Below are 16,641 nucleotides of genomic sequence, written 5' to 3' on the forward strand. Positions count from 1 at the left end.
GGTTGCGATTTGCAGGTTCACTAGGCGCTGTGAGGAGGTGTTGTACGGACGGCGTCTATTGAAGCCCAGGACCACCAGCACCATGCCAACAGGTGCACTCACAGTGACTTGTGCCCTTTTTCCACTGGAGCATCTGAGTCTTGCCAGCACAGGGCCAACATGGCTCTTATGGTTTTCCACAGGAATTTTACGGAGCCAGAACCTAGCCATTCTACGCTGGCCTAACCAGACATCATCGGAGCCTGTAACCAATTGAGAGCCCTTTGAGATTCAATATTTTGTCATTATTAAACCATCTGATAATCAGATGAGATTACATATTCCTGTCCTTTGAGTGTAGGACATCACTGAGATACAGTGCTGGGTTTATTTGGGTTAAATTAGTTTTGTTTGCATGGCACTTGGACATTTTTAATAGATAAACTCATTGAGTGGCCACAGTTAAAATAACGTTAGGATGCTGGACATCAAAGATGATTGGTAGGTCACGTGTGGTGGGGTAAAGTGGGGGTATGCCCTCATCTTCCAAGACGTCTGGTCAGCATGGAAGAGTAGACCAAATACCACCAAGAACTTCCTCCAGTGGAGGTCCTACCACCAGCGGTGTTGTGAGCAAGCAGTTGCTGAGCTGCACCTTCACCTTTTTAGTGAGAAACAAGGGCAATGTACCACGTGGTGACTTTGACCGCTGTGCAATTTGTTTTGTTAGCACGTGCCAATCCAGGCGTTCATTCCTAACATTACACTGGAAACGATTATCGGTTCCTGACTATTGGAGCCAGGTAATCAATTCTGAAAAGCCTCATCGGTTAATAACTCTAGTGTTTAGTGATGGTCTATATGTAAGGGAGCGTTCGGATTTATTGTCTCTACATTTGTAATTATGTTATCCCTCTTAGTGCACTTTGAGATACATTTTTCCCAACAGCCATTTCCACTTCCTGCCTCACACAGAATATCACGCCTGAGTTGCAATGATGATACTTGTGGCTGGTTTCGCTAAACTCTTCTGAGAGGAAATGATGCCCTTGTGTTCCACTTGGCTGGCTGAGCAACTTACAAAGACGCACTGACACTGTACAGGTACTGTATGGTGGTGCTAGTTTATGACCACCTTGCTTCTTGTCTGTGGTGATATAACGTGTGGTGGTGGTGGTGCGCTTTGTGGTTGCGTTGTGCAGGTTCACTAGGCGCTGTGAGAGAGGTGTTGTACGGACAGCGTCTATTCAGGACCACGAGCACCATGCCAACAGGTGCACTCACAGTGACTTTTGTGCCCTTTTTCCACTGGAACATCTGAGTCATGCCAGCACAGGGCCAACATGGCTCTGATGGTTTGCCACAGGAATTTTATGGAGCCAAACCTAGCCATTCTACGCTGGCCTTACCCAGGCATCATCGTAGCCTGTGACCAATTGAGAGCCCTTTGAGATTCAATATTTTGTCATTTTTAAACCATCTGATAGCCAGATGAGATTACTTCTTCCTGTCCTTTGAGTGTAGGACACCACTGAGATACAGTGCAGGGTTTATACTGGTAGGAACGAAGTGGACCAGACCACCAATAGATTAATGTGTCCGTCCGTCCGCGTTTGTCCGTCCGTCCGTCCGCGTTTGTCCGTCCGTCCGTCCGCGTTTGTCCGTCCGTCCGTCCGCGTTTGTCCGTCCGTCCGTCCGTGTATCAACATCGCCCCCTACTGCAAACACTTGGCATGACCCTGTCTGACAAGATGGCCGCCCGCTCCCCCTGCGATATGTGAATTAAACAAGATGGCCGTCGCTTCCGGCGCATCACGGCAAAACTTTAAACTTCGCTTCAAAATTACTTTACTGAAACGCTGCACGTTTATTTAAAAACAATTACTTTACTGAAACGCAGCACGTTTTTTTAACACAGAGACAAGAAACATTTATTAACACAGAGACGAGATACATTTAATCGCCTTATTTGTGCACGAAAAGCACGGCACGAGGCCTACTGCGGCAGGCTTCGTGAGGCCTAGTGCGGCAGGCTTATTAACACAGAGATGAAACGCAGCACGTTTATTTAAAAACAATTATTTTACTGAAACGCAGCACGCTTTTTTAACACAGAGACAAGAAACATTTATTAACACAGAGACGAGATACATTTAATCGCCTTATTTGTGCACGAAAAGCACGGCACGAGGCCTAGTGTGGCAGGCTTCGTGAGGCCTAGTGCGGCAGGCTTATTAACACAGAGATGAAACGCAGCACGTTTATTTAAAAAAAATTACTTTACTGAAACGCAGCACGTTTTTTTAACACAGAGACAAGAAACATTTATTAACACAGACGAGATACATTTAATCGCCTTATTTGTGCACGAAAAGCACGGCACGAGGCCTAGTGCGGCAGGCTTCGTGAGGCCTAGTGCGGCAGGCTTATTAACACAGAGATGAAACGCAGCACGTTTATTTAAAAACAATTATTTTACTGAAACGCAGCACGTTTTTATAACACAGAGACAAGAAACATTTATTAACACAGAGACGAGATACATTTAATCGCCTTATTTGTGCACGAAAAGCACGGCACGAGGCCTAGTGCGGCAGGCTTCGTGAGGCCTAGTGCGGCAGGCTTATTAACACAGAGATGAAACGCAGCACGTTTATTTAAAAACAATTACTTTACTGAAACGCAGCACGTTTTTTTAACACAGAGACAAGAAACATTTATTAACACAGAGACGAGATACATTTAATCGCCTTATTTGTGCACGAAAAGCACGGCACGAGGCCTAGTGCGGCAGGCTTCGTGAGGCCTAGTGCGGCAGGCTTATTAACACAGAGATGAAACGCAGCACGTTTATTTAAAAACAATTATTTTACTGAAACGCAGCACGTTTTTATAACACAGAGACAAGAAACATTTATTAACACAGAGACGAGATACATTTAATCGCCTTATTTGTGCACGAAAAGCACGGCACGAGGCCTACTGCGGCAGGCTTCGTGAGGCCTAGTGCGGCAGGCTTATTAACACAGAGATGAAACGCAGCACGTTTATTTAAAAACAATTATTTTACTGAAACGCAGCACGCTTTTTTAACACAGAGACAAGAAACATTTATTAACACAGAGACGAGATACATTTAATCGCCTTATTTGTGCACGAAAAGCACGGCACGAGGCCTAGTGTGGCAGGCTTCGTGAGGCCTAGTGCGGCAGGCTTATTAACACAGAGATGAAACGCAGCACGTTTATTTTAAAAAAATTACTTTACTGAAACGCAGTACGTTTTTTTAACACAGAGACAAGAAACATTTATTAACACAGACGAGATACATTTAATCGCCTTATTTGTGCACGAAAAGCACGGCACGAGGCCTAGTGCGGCAGGCTTCGTGAGGCCTAGTGCAGCAGGCTTATTAACACAGAGATGAAACGCAGCACGTTTATTTAAAAACAATTATTTTACTGAAACGCAGCACGTTTTTATAACACAGAGACAAGAAACATTTATTAACACAGAGACGAGATACATTTAATCGCCTTATTTGTGCACGAAAAGCACGGCACGAGGCCTAGTGCGGCAGGCTTCGTGAGGCCTAGTGCGGCAGGCTTATTAACACAGAGATGAAATGCAGCACGTTTATTTAAAAACAATTATTTTACTGAAACGCAGCACGTTTTTTTAACACAGAGACAAGAAACAATTATTAACACAGAGACGAGATACATTTAATCGCCTTATTTGTGCACGAAAAGCACGGCACGAGGCCTAGTGCGGCAGGCTTCGTGAGGCCTAGTGTGGCAGGCTTATTAACACAGATGAAACGCAGCACGTTTATTTAAAAACAATTATTTTACTGAAACGCAGCACGTTTTTATAACACAGAGACAAGAAACATTTATTAACACAGAGACGAGATACATTTAATCGCCTTATTTGTGCACGAAAAGCACGGCACGAGGCCTAGTGCGGCAGGCTTCGTGAGGCCTAGTGCAGCAGGCTTATTAACACAGAGATGAAACGCAGCACGTTTATTGTTGTTGTTGTGCATATTGGCAGTGGTACCTGACTCGGATGAATCTGCAGCCCGGCAGCGGCAGAGCAGAGGCAGCGAGAGGCCTCGTCGCTGCTGCTATTCACTCGCTTATAGTTCTACCGTGTTCACTACATCTGTCGTGTTCACTACATCTGCTGTGTTCACTACATCTCTGCCGTGTTCACTATCATCTCTACATCTCTGTCGTGTTCACTATAATCTCTACATCTCTGTCGTGTTCACTACATCTCTGTCGTGTTCACTATCATCTCTACATCTCTGTTGTGTTCACTATATCTCTGTCGTGTTCACTATCATCTCTACATCTCTGTCATGTTCACCACATCTCTGCCGTGTTCACTACATTTCTGCCGTGTTCACTACATCTCTGCCGTGTTCACTACATCTCTGCCGTGTTCACTACATCTCTGCCGTGTTCACTACATCTCTGCCGTGTTCACTACATCTCTGCCGTGTTCACTATCATCTCTACATCTCTGTCGTGTTCACTATATCTCTGTCGTGTTCACTATTATCTCTACATCTCTGCCGTGTTCACCACATCTCTGCCGTGTTCACCACATCTCTGCCGTGTTCACCACATCTCTGTCGTGTTCACTACATCGTATTCACACGCAAGTATTTCTACTTGTGCTGCAATCTTTGATTATTTAGCTGCTGGCTGCATGTTTGGTGGCGATGCTACCGTTATAGCAGCACCAACTGCGGTTGGTTCTGGGTCCATGGAAACGACGCTTTTCACTGCGAGTTTGTAAAGGGTTCCAGCAGCAAATGAGGTCTCTGTTTCAGCAAGCATCTTTTCAACGTGGGCGTCCAGACAACCATTGGGGTCTTCAAAGTCGTGGTTGTTTTCGGTATCCATGTCGTGCGCGCGAATAAAAACTCGAAGTGCCAAACAAACACTGCTCAATGTAGTACTGTTATATGAATATGCCAAACGCCCGTTTATTCAACTCTATGTAGACGACATAAAATGCACCAAGGTGCCGTTTATTCCCTCTATTTTATTTCACCTTTATATACTAGTAAATGCATTCGAGTTTCCCCATCTAAGGTCAATAAATCTCAGATGTGATCGTTTGGAAATGAAAGACTACGAGTCTTTAAATCTCACAGCGTTTCTTGTCAAAACAAACACTTTTAATTAACGTTACACTAGAATACAGTAATTTTTTCTTTAACTCTATACCCCGTCGATATCCCTGTACCGGTACTAAGTATTATTCCTACCAGCCCACCCCGCAGGGTCCTGTTTTGAGTTAAATTAGTTTTGTTTGCATGGCACTTGGACATTTTTAACTGACAAACTCATTGAGTGGCCACAGTGAAAAAAACGTTAGGATGCTGGACATCAAAGATGATTGGTAGGTCACGTGTGGTGGGGTAAAGTGTGGGTACTCCCTCATCTTCCAAGAAGTCTGCTAATCATGGAAGTGTCGACCAAATACCCCCAAGAACTTCCTCCAGCGGAGTTTCTACCAGCAGCGGTGTCTTGAGCAAGCAGTTACTGAGCTGCACCTTCACCTTTTGACTGAGAAACGAGGGCAATGTACCACGTGGTGACTTAGACCGCTGTGAAAATTGTATTTGTTCGCACGTGCCAATCCAGGCGTTCATTCCTAACATTACACTGGAAACATTTACTGATTCCTGACTTAGATCCAGGTAATCAATTCTAAAAAGCCTCATCGGTTAATAACTCTAGTGTTGGGTAATGTTCTCTATGTAAGGGAGCTTTGGAATTGTCTCTACATTTGTAATTATTTTAGCCCTCTTAGTGCACTTTGAGGTTTACTTTTCCCAACAGCAATTTCCACTTCCTGTCTCTCACAGAATATCACTCCTGAGTTGCAATGATGATGCTTGTGGCTGGTTTCGCTAAACTCTTCTGAGAGGAAATGATGCCCTTGTGTTCCACTTGGCTGGCTGAGCAGCTCACAGACCCCAATTCACACTGTCCTGGCAGAGCATGGCGATGCTTGTTCATAACCTCGTCGCTTGTCTGTGGTTCTATAACAAGTGGTGGTGGTGGTGTGCTTTGTGGTTGCGATTTGCAGGTTCACTAGGCGCTGTGAGGAGGTGTTGTACGGACAGCGTCTATTGAAGCCCAGGACCACCAGCACCATGCCAACAGGTGCACTCACAGTGACTTGTGCCCTTTTTCCACTGGAGCATCTGAGTCTTGCCAGCACAGGGCCAACATGGCTCTTATGGTTTTCCACAGGAATTTTACGGAGCCAGAACCTAGCCATTCTACGCTGGCCTAACCAGACATCATCGGAGCCTGTGACCAATTGAGAGCCCTTTGAGATTCAATTTTTTGTCATTATTAAACCATCTGATAGTCAGATGAGATTACATATTCCTGTCCTTTTAGTGTAGGACATCACTGAGATACAGTGCTGGGTTTATTTGGGTTAAATTAGTTTTGTTTGCATGGCACTTGGACATTTTTAATAGATAAACTCATTGAGTGGCCACAGTTAAAATAACGTTAGGATGCTGGACATCAAAGATGATTGGTAGGTCACGTGTGGTGGGGTAAAGTGGGGGTATGCCCTCATCTTCCAAGACGTCTGGTCAGCATGGAAGAGTAGACCAAATACCACCAAGAACTTCCTCCAGTGGAGGTCCTACCACCAGCGGTGTTGTGAGCAAGCAGTTGCTGAGCTGCACCTTCACCTTTTTAGTGAGAAACAAGGGCAATGTACCACGTGGTGACTTAGACCGCTGTGCAATTTTTTTTGTTAGCACGTGCCAATCCAGGCGTTCATTCCTTACATTACACTGGAAACGATTATCGGTTCCTGACTATTGGAGCCAGGTAATCAATTCTGAAAAGCCTCATCGGTTAATAACTCTAGTGTTTAGTGATGGTCTATATGTAAGGGAGCGTTTGGATTTATTGTCTCTACATTTGTAATTATTTTATCCCTCTTAGTGCACTTTGAGATACATTTTTCCCAACAGCCATTTCCACTTCCTGCCTCACACAGAATATCACGCCTGAGTTGCAATGATGATACTTGTGGCTGGTTTCGCTAAACTCTTCTGAGAGGAAATGATGCCCTTGTGTTCCACTTGGCTGGCTGAGCAACTTACAAAGACGCACTGACACTGTACAGGTACTGTATGGTGGTGCTAGTTCATGACCACCTTGCTTCTTGTCTGTGGTGTTATAACGTGTGTTGGTGGTGGTGCGCTTTGTGGTTGCGTTGTGCAGGTTCACTAGGCGCTGTGAGAGAGGTGTTGTACTGACAGCGTCTATTCAGGACCACGAGCACCATGCCAACAGGTGCACTCACAGTGACTTTTTTGCCCTTTTTCCACTGGAACATCTGAGTCATGCCAGCACAGGGCCAACATGGGTCTGATGGTTTGCCACAGGAATTTTATGGAGCCAGAACCTAGCAGTTCTACGCTGGCCTTACCCAGGCATCATCGTAGCCTGTGACCAATTGAGAGCCCTTTGAGATTCAATATTTTGTCATTTTTAAACCATCTGATAGCCAGATGAGATTACTTCTTCCTGTCCTTTGAGTGTAGGACACCACTGAGATACAGTGCAGGGTTTATTTGGGTTGTTAAATTAGTTTTGTTTGCATGGCACTTTGACATTTTAACTGACAAACTCATTGATTGGCCACAGTGAAAAAAACGTTAGGATGCTGGACATCAAAGATGATTGGTAGGTCACGTGTGGTGGGGTAAAGTGTGGGTACTCCCTCATCTTCCAAGAAGTCTGGTAAGCATGGAAGTGTAGACCAAATACCCCCAAGAACTTCCTCCAGCGGAGTTTCTACCAGCAGCGGTGTCTTGAGCAAGCAGTTACTGAGCTGCACCTTCACCTTTTGACTGAGAAACGAGGGCAATGTACCACGTGGTGACTTAGACCGCTGTGAAAATTGTATTTGTTCGCACGTGCCAACCCAGGCGTTCATTCTTAACATTACACTGGAAACATTTACTGATTCCTGACTATTAGAGCCAGGTAATCAATTCTGAAAAGCCTCATCGGTTAATAACTCTAGTGTTTAGTGATGGTCTATATGTAAGGGAGCGTTCGGATTTATTGTCTCTACATTTGTAATTATTTTAGCCCTCTTAGTGCACTTTGAGGTTCACTTTTTCCAACAGTAATTTCCACTTCCTGTCTCTCACAGAATATCACTCCTGAGTTGCAATGATGATGCTTGTGGCTGGTTTCGCTAAACTCTTCTGAGAGGAAATGATGCCCTTGTGTTCCACTTGGCTGGCTGAGCAGCTCACAGACCCCAATTCACACTGTCCTGGCAGAGCATGGCGATGCTTGTTCATAACCTCGTCGCTTGTCTGTGGTTCTATAACAAGTGGTGGTGGTGTGCTTTGTGGTTGCGATTTGCAGGTTCACTAGGCGCTGTGAGGAGGTGTTGTACGGACGGCGTCTATTGAAGCCCAGGACCACCAGCACCATGCCAACAGGTGCACTCACAGTGACTTGTGCCCTTTTTCCACTGGAGCATCTGAGTCTTGCCAGCACAGGGCCAACATGGCTCTTATGGTTTTCCACAGGAATTTTACGGAGCCAGAACCTAGCCATTCTACGCTGGCCTAACCAGACATCATCGGAGCCTGTGACCAATTGAGAGCCCTTTGAGATTCAATATTTTGTTATTATTAAACCATCTGATAATCAGATGAGATTACATATTCCTGTCCTTTGAGTGTAGGACATCACTGAGATACAGTGCTGGGTTTATTTGGGTTAAATTAGTTTTGTTTGCATGGCACTTGGACATTTTTAATAGATAAACTCATTGAGTGGCCACAGTTAAAATAACGTTAGGATGCTGGACATCAAAGATGATTGGTAGGTCACGTGTGGTGGGGTAAAGTGGGGGTATGCCCTCATCTTCCAAGACGTCTGGTCAGCATGGAAGAGTAGACCAAATACCACCAAGAACTTCCTCCAGTGGAGGTCCTACCACCAGCGGTGTTGTGAGCAAGCAGTTGCTGAGCTGCACCTTCACCTTTTTAGTGAGAAACAAGGGCAATGTACCACGTGGTGACTTTGACCGCTGTGCAATTTGTTTTGTTAGCACGTGCCAATCCAGGCGTTCATTCCTAACATTACACTGGAAACGATTATCGGTTCCTGACTATTGGAGCCAGGTAATCAATTCTGAAAAGCCTCATCGGTTAATAACTCTAGTGTTTAGTGATGGTCTATATGTAAGGGAGCGTTCGGATTTATTGTCTCTACATTTGTAATTATGTTATCCCTCTTAGTGCACTTTGAGATACATTTTTCCCAACAGCCATTTCCACTTCCTGCCTCACACAGAATATCACGCCTGAGTTGCAATGATGATACTTGTGGCTGGTTTCGCTAAACTCTTCTGAGAGGAAATGATGCCCTTGTGTTCCACTTGGCTGGCTGAGCAACTTACAAAGACGCACTGACACTGTACAGGTACTGTATGGTGGTGCTAGTTTATGACCACCTTGCTTCTTGTCTGTGGTGATATAACGTGTGGTGGTGGTGGTGGTGCGCTTTGTGGTTGCGTTGTGCAGGTTCACTAGGCGCTGTGAGAGAGGTGTTGTACGGACAGCGTCTATTCAGGACCACGAGCACCATGCCAACAGGTGCACTCACAGTGACTTTTGTGCCCTTTTTCCACTGGAACATCTGAGTCATGCCAGCACAGGGCCAACATGGCTCTGTTGGTTTGCCACAGGAATTTTATGGAGCCAGAAGCCAGAACCTAGCCATTCTACGCTGGCCTTACCCAGGCATCATCGTAGCCTGTGACCAATTGAGAGCCCTTTGAGATTCAATATTTTGTCATTTTTAAACCATCTGATAGCCAGATGAGATTACTTCTTCCTGTCCTTTGAGTGTAGGACACCACTGAGATACAGTGCAGGGTTTATTTGAGTTGTTAAATTAGTTTTGTTTGCATGGCACTTGGACATTTTTAACTGACAAACTCATTGAGTGGCCACAGTGAAAAAAACGTTAGGATGCTGGACATCAAAGATGATTGGTAGGTCACGTGTGGTGGGGTAAAGTGTGGGTACTCCCTCATCTTCCAAGAAGTCTGCTAATCATGGAAGTGTAGACCAAATACCCCCAAGAACTTCCTCCAGCGGAGTTTCTACCAGCAGCGGTGTCTTGAGCAAGCAGTTACTGAGCTGCACCTTCACCTTTTGACTGAGAAACGAGGGCAATGTACCACGTGGTGACTTAGACCGCTGTGAAAATTGTATTTGTTCGCACGTGCCAATCCAGGCGTTCATTCTTAACATTACGCTGGAAACATTTACTGATTCCTGACTATTAGAGCCAGGTAATCAATTCTGAAAAGCCTCATCGGTTAATAACTCTAGTGTTTAGTGATGGTCTATATGTGAGGGAGCGTTCGGATTTATTGTCTCTACATTTGTAATTATTTTATCCCTCTTTGTGCACTTTGAGATACATTTTTCCCAACAGCCATTTCCACTTCCTGCCTCACACAGAATATCACTCCTGAGTTGCAATGATGATACTTGTGGCTGGTTTCGCTAAACTCTTCTGAGAGGAAATGATGCCCTTGTGTTCCACTTGGCTAGCTGAGCAACTTACAAAGACGCACTGACACTGTACAGGTACTGTATGGTGGTGCTAGTTTATGACCGCCTTGCTTCTTGTCTGTGGTGTTATAATGTGTGGTGGTGGTGGTGCGCTTTGTGGTTGCGTTGTGCAGGTTCACTAGGCGCTGTGAGAGAGGTGTTGTACGGACAGCGTCTATTCAGGACCACGAGCACCATGCCAACAGGTGCACTCACAGTGACTTTTGTGCCCTTTTTCCACTGGAACATCTGAGTCATGCCAGCACAGGGCCAACATGGCTCTGATGGTTTGCCACAGGAATTTTATGGAGCCAAACCTAGCCATTCTACGCTGGCCTTACCCAGGCATCATCGTAGCCTGTGACCAATTGAGAGCCCTTTGAGATTCAATATTTTGTCATTTTTAAACCATCTGATAGCCAGATGAGATTACTTCTTCCTGTCCTTTGAGTGTATGACACCACTGAGATACAGTGCAGGGTTTATTTGGGTTGTTAAATTGGTTTTGTTTGCATGGCACTTTGACATTTTAACTGACAAACTCATTGAGTGGCCACAGTGAAAAAAACGTTAGGATGCTGGACATCAAAGTTGATTGGTAGGTCACGTGTGGTTGGGTAAAGTGTGGGTACTCCCTCATCTTCCAAGAAGTCTGGTAAGCATGGAAGTGTAGACCAAATACCCCCAAGAACTTCCTCCAGCGGAGTTTCTACCAGCAGCGGTGTCTTGAGCAAGCAGTTACTGAGCTGCACCTTCACCTTTTGACTGAGAAACGAGGGCAATGTACCACGTGGTGACTTAGACCGCTGTGAAAATTGTATTTGTTCGTACGTGCCAATCCAGGCGTTCATTCTTAACATTACACTGGAAACATTTACTGATTCCTGACTATTAGAGCCAGGTAATCAATTCTGAAAAGCCTCATCGGTTAATAACTCTAGTGTTTAGTGATGGTCTATATGTGAGGGAGCGTTCGGATTTATTGTCTCTACATTTGTAATTATTTTAGCCCTCTTAGTGCACTTTGAGGTTCACTTTTCCCAACAGCAATTTCCACTTCCTGTCTCTCACAGAATATCACTCCTGAGTTGCAATGATGATGCTTGTGGCTGGTTTCGCTAAACTCTTCTGAGAGGAAATGATGCCCTTGTGTTCCACTTGGCTGGCTGAGCAGCTCACAGACCCCAATTCACACTGTCCTGGCAGAGCATGGCGATGCTTGTTCATAACCTCGTCGCTTGTCTGTGGTTCTATAACAAGTGGTGGTGGTGTGCTTTGTGGTTGCGATTTGCAGGTTCACTAGGCGCTGTGAGGAGGTGTTGTACGGACGGCGTCTATTGAAGCCCAGGACCACCAGCACCATGCCAACAGGTGCACTCACAGTGACTTGTGCCCTTTTTCCACTGGAGCATCTGAGTCTTGCCAGCACAGGGCCAACATGGCTCTTATGGTTTTCCACAGGAATTTTACGGAGCCAGAACCTAGCCATTCTACGCTGGCCTAACCAGACATCATCGGAGCCTGTGACCAATTGAGAGCCCTTTGAGATTCAATATTTTGTCATTATTAAACCATCTGATAGTCAGATGAGATTACATATTCCTGTCCTTTGAGTGTAGGACATCACTGAGATACAGTGCTGGGTTTATTTGGGTTAAATTAGTTTTGTTTGCATGGCACTTGGACATTTTTAATAGATAAACTCATTGAGTGGCCACAGTTAAAATAACGTTAGGATGCTGGACATCAAAGATGATTGGTAGGTCACGTGTGGTGGGGTAAAGTGGGGGTATGCCCTCATCTTCCAAGACGTCTGGTCAGCATGGAAGAGTAGACCAAATACCACCAAGAACTTCCTCCAGTGGAGGTCCTACCACCAGCGGTGTTGTGAGCAAGCAGTTGCTGAGCTGCACCTTCACCTTTTTAGTGAGAAACAAGGGCAATGTACCACGTGGTGACTTAGACCGCTGTGCAATTTGTTTTGTTAGCACGTGCCAATCCAGGCGTTCATTCCTTACATTACACTGGAAACGATTATCGGTTCCTGACTATTGGAGCCAGGTAATCAATTCTGAAAAGCCTCATCGGTTAATAACTCTAGTGTTTAGTGATGGTCTATATGTAAGGGAGCGTTCGGATTTATTGTCTCTACATTTGTAATTATGTTATCCCTCTTAGTGCACTTTGAGATACATTTTTCCCAACAGCCATTTCCACTTCCTGCCTCACACAGAATATCACGCGTGAGTTGCAATGATGATACTTGTGGCTGGTTTCGCTAAACTCTTCTGAGAGGAAATGATGCCCTTGTGTTCCACTTGGCTGGCTGAGCAACTTACAAAGACGCACTGACACTGTACAGGTACTGTATGGTGGTGCTAGTTTATGACCACCTTGCTTCTTGTCTGTGGTGATATAACGTGTGGTGGTGGTGGTGCGCTTTGTGGTTGCGTTGTGCAGGTTCACTAGGCGCTGTGAGAGAGGTGTTGTACGGACAGCGTCTATTCAGGACCACGAGCACCATGCCAACAGGTGCACTCACAGTGACTTTTGTGCCCTTTTTCCACTGGAACATCTGAGTCATGCCAGCACAGGGCCAACATGGCTCTGTTGGTTTGCCACAGGAATTTTATGGAGCCAGAACCTAGCCATTCTACGCTGGCCTTACCCAGGCATCATCGTAGCCTGTGACCAATTGAGAGCCCTTTGAGATTCAATATTTTGTCATTTTTAAACCATCTGATAGCCAGATGAGATTACTTCTTCCTGTCCTTTGAGTGTAGGACACCACTGAGATACAGTGCAGGGTTTATTTGAGTTGTTAAATTAGTTTTGTTTGCATGGCACTTGGACATTTTTAACTGACAAACTCATTGAGTGGCCACAGTGAAAAAAACGTTAGGATGCTGGACATCAAAGATGATTGGTAGGTCACGTGTGGTGGGGTAAAGTGTGGGTACTCCCTCATCTTCCAAGAAGTCTGGTAAGCATGGAAGTGTAGACCAAATACCCCCAAGAACTTCCTCCAGCGGAGTTTCTACCAGCAGCGGTGTCTTGAGCAAGCAGTTACTGAGCTGCACCTTCACCTTTTGACTGAGAAACGAGGGCAATGTACCACGTGGTGACTTAGACCGCTGTGAAAATTGTATTTGTTCGCACGTGCCAATCCAGGCGTTCATTCTTAACATTACACTGGAAACATTTACTGATTCCTGACTATTAGAGCCAGGTAATCAATTCTGAAAAGCCTCATCGGTTAATAACTCTAGTGTTTAGTGATGGTCTATATGTAAGGGAGCGTTCGGATTTATTGTCTCTACATTTGTAATTATTTTAGCCCTCTTAGTGCACTTTGAGGTTCACTTTTCCCAACAGCAATTTCCACTTCCTGTCTCTCACAGAATATCACTCCTGAGTTGCAATGATGATGCTTGTGGCTGGTTTCGCTAAACTCTTCTGAGAGGAAATGATGCCCTTGTGTTCCACTTGGCTGGCTGAGCAGCTCACAGACCCCAATTCACACTGTCCTGGCAGAGCATGGCGATGCTTGTTCATAACCTCGTCGCTTGTCTGTGGTTCTATAACAAGTGGTGGTGGTGTGCTTTGTGGTTGCGATTTGCAGGTTCACTAGGCGCTGTGAGGAGGTGTTGTTCGGACGGCGTCTATTGAAGCCCAGGACCACCAGCACCATGCCAACAGGTGCACTCACAGTGACTTGTGCCCTTTTTCCACTGGAGCATCTGAGTCTTGCCAGCACAGGGCCAACATGGCTCTTATGGTTTTCCACAGGAATTTTACGGAGCCAGAACCTAGCCATTCTACGCTGGCCTAACCAGACATCATCGGAGCCTGTGACCAATTGAGAGCCCTTTGAGATTCAATATTTTGTCATTATTAAACCATCTGATAATCAGATGAGATTACATATTCCTGTCCTTTGAGTGTAGGACATCACTGAGATACAGTGCTGGGTTTATTTGGGTTAAATTAGTTTTGTTTGCATGGCACTTGGACATTTTTAATAGATAAACTCATTGAGTGGCCACAGTTAAAATAACGTTAGGATGCTGGACATCAAAGATGATTGGTAGGTCACGTGTGGTGGGGTAAAGTGGGGGTATGCCCTCATCTTCCAAGACGTCTGGTCAGCATGGAAGAGTAGACCAAATACCACCAAGAACTTCCTCCAGTGGAGGTCCTACCACCAGCGGTGTTGTGAGCAAGCAGTTGCTGAGCTGCACCTTCACCTTTTTAGTGAGAAACAAGGGCAATGTACCACGTGGTGACTTTGACCGCTGTGCAATTTGTTTTGTTAGCACGTGCCAATCCAGGCGTTCATTCCTAACATTACACTGGAAACGATTATCGGTTCCTGACTATTGGAGCCAGGTAATCAATTCTGAAAAGCCTCATCGGTTAATAACTCTAGTGTTTAGTGATGGTCTATATGTAAGGGAGCGTTCGGATTTATTGTCTCTACATTTGTAATTATGTTATCCCTCTTAGTGCACTTTGAGATACATTTTTCCCAACAGCCATTTCCACTTCCTGCCTCACACAGAATATCACGCCTGAGTTGCAATGATGATACTTGTGGCTGGTTTCGCTAAACTCTTCTGAGAGGAAATGATGCCCTTGTGTTCCACTTGGCTGGCTGAGCAACTTACAAAGACGCACTGACACTGTACAGGTACTGTATGGTGGTGCTAGTTTATGGCCGCCTTGCTTCTTGTCTGTGGTGTTATAATGTGTGGTGGTGGTGGTGCGCTTTGTGGTTGCGTTGTGCAGGTTCACTAGGCGCTGTGAGATAGGTGTTGTACGGACAGCGTCTATTCAGGACCACGAGCACCATGCCAACAGGTGCACTCACAGTGACTTTTGTGCCCTTTTTCCACTGGAACATCTGAGTCATGCCAGCACAGGGCCAACATGGCTCTGATGGTTTGCCACAGGAATTTTACGGAGCCAAACCTAGCCATTCTACGCTGGCCTTACCCAGGCATCATCGTAGCCTGTGACCAATTGAGAGCCCTTTGAGATTCAATATTTTGTCATTTTTAAACCATCTGATAGCCAGATGAGATTACTTCTTCCTGTCCTTTGAGTGTAGGACACCACTGAGATACAGTGCAGGGTTTATTTGGGTTGTTAAATTAGTTTTGTTTGCATGGCACTTTGACATTTTAACTGACAAACTCATTGAGTGGCCACAGTGAAAAAAACGTTAGGATGCTGGACATCAAAGTTGATTGGTAGGTCACGTGTGGTTGGGTAAAGTGTGGGTACTCCCTCATCTTCCAAGAAGTCTGCTAATCATGGAAGTGTAGACCAAATACCCCCAAGAACTTCCTCCAGCGGAGTTTCTACCAGCAGCGGTGTCTTGAGCAAGCAGTTACTGAGCTGCACCTTCACCTTTTGACTGAGAAACGAGGGCAATGTACCACGTGGTGACTTAGACCGCTGTGAAAATTGTATTTGTTCGCACGTGCCAATCCAGGCGTTCATTCTTAACATTACACTGGAAACATTTACTGATTCCTGACTATTAGAGCCAGGTAATCAATTCTGAAAAGCCTCATCGGTTAATAACTCTAGTGTTTAGTGATGGTCTATATGTAAGGGAGCGTTCGGATTTATTGTCTCTACATTTGTAATTATTTTAGCCCTCTTAGTGCACTTTGAGGTTCACTTTTCCCAACAGCAATTTCCACTTCCTGTCTCTCACAGAATATCACTCCTGAGTTGCAATGATGATGCTTGTGGCTGGTTTCGCTAAACTCTTCTGAGAGGAAATGATGCCCTTGTGTTCCACTTGGCTGGCTGAGCAGCTCACAGACCCCAATTCACACTGTCCTGGCAGAGCATGGCGATGCTTGTTCATAACCTCGTCGCTTGTCTGTGGTTCTATAACAAGTGGTGGTGGTGTGCTTTGTGGTTGCGATTTGCAGGTTCACTAGGCGCTGTGAGGAGGTGTTGTACAGACGGCGTCTATTGAAGCCCAGGACCACCAGCAC

General features: G+C 45.3%; 2 long non-coding RNA genes and 11 pseudogenes across 2 annotated transcripts; all 13 read left to right on the plus strand.

Moving 5' to 3' along the window:
- Positions 1-29: 29 nt before the first annotated feature.
- On the plus strand, positions 30-6,112 carry LOC144933706 (uncharacterized). The gene is made up of 3 exons (XR_013637082.1): positions 30-92; positions 1,182-1,253; positions 6,091-6,112. It is a non-coding gene; the product is annotated as an uncharacterized LOC144933706 (long non-coding RNA).
- LOC144934015 (small nucleolar RNA SNORD53/SNORD92) lies at positions 970-1,055 on the plus strand (annotated as a pseudogene).
- LOC144934027 (small nucleolar RNA SNORD53/SNORD92) lies at positions 5,882-5,967 on the plus strand (annotated as a pseudogene).
- Positions 6,113-7,044: 932 nt separating the features above from the next.
- Positions 7,045-7,130, plus strand: LOC144934016 (small nucleolar RNA SNORD53/SNORD92; annotated as a pseudogene).
- A 1,081-nt stretch (positions 7,131-8,211) lies between these two features.
- Positions 8,212-8,297, plus strand: LOC144934028 (small nucleolar RNA SNORD53/SNORD92; annotated as a pseudogene).
- A 1,074-nt stretch (positions 8,298-9,371) lies between these two features.
- LOC144934017 (small nucleolar RNA SNORD53/SNORD92) lies at positions 9,372-9,457 on the plus strand (annotated as a pseudogene).
- A 1,092-nt stretch (positions 9,458-10,549) lies between these two features.
- LOC144933999 (small nucleolar RNA SNORD53/SNORD92) lies at positions 10,550-10,635 on the plus strand (annotated as a pseudogene).
- A 1,080-nt stretch (positions 10,636-11,715) lies between these two features.
- Positions 11,716-11,801, plus strand: LOC144934029 (small nucleolar RNA SNORD53/SNORD92; annotated as a pseudogene).
- A 137-nt stretch (positions 11,802-11,938) lies between these two features.
- LOC144933707 (uncharacterized) lies at positions 11,939-14,444 on the plus strand. The gene is made up of 3 exons (XR_013637083.1): positions 11,939-11,998; positions 13,088-13,159; positions 14,250-14,444. It is a non-coding gene; the product is annotated as an uncharacterized LOC144933707 (long non-coding RNA).
- LOC144934018 (small nucleolar RNA SNORD53/SNORD92) lies at positions 12,876-12,961 on the plus strand (annotated as a pseudogene).
- Positions 14,044-14,129, plus strand: LOC144934030 (small nucleolar RNA SNORD53/SNORD92; annotated as a pseudogene).
- A 759-nt stretch (positions 14,445-15,203) lies between the features above and the next one.
- LOC144934019 (small nucleolar RNA SNORD53/SNORD92) lies at positions 15,204-15,289 on the plus strand (annotated as a pseudogene).
- Positions 15,290-16,369: 1,080 nt separating this feature from the next.
- LOC144934031 (small nucleolar RNA SNORD53/SNORD92) lies at positions 16,370-16,455 on the plus strand (annotated as a pseudogene).
- The last annotated feature ends 186 nt before the right edge of the window (positions 16,456-16,641 follow it).

Source organism: Lampetra fluviatilis, chromosome 8 (genome assembly GCF_964198595.1).
Source record: "Lampetra fluviatilis chromosome 8, kcLamFluv1.1, whole genome shotgun sequence".
Taxonomy (NCBI): Eukaryota; Metazoa; Chordata; class Hyperoartia; order Petromyzontiformes; family Petromyzontidae; genus Lampetra; species Lampetra fluviatilis.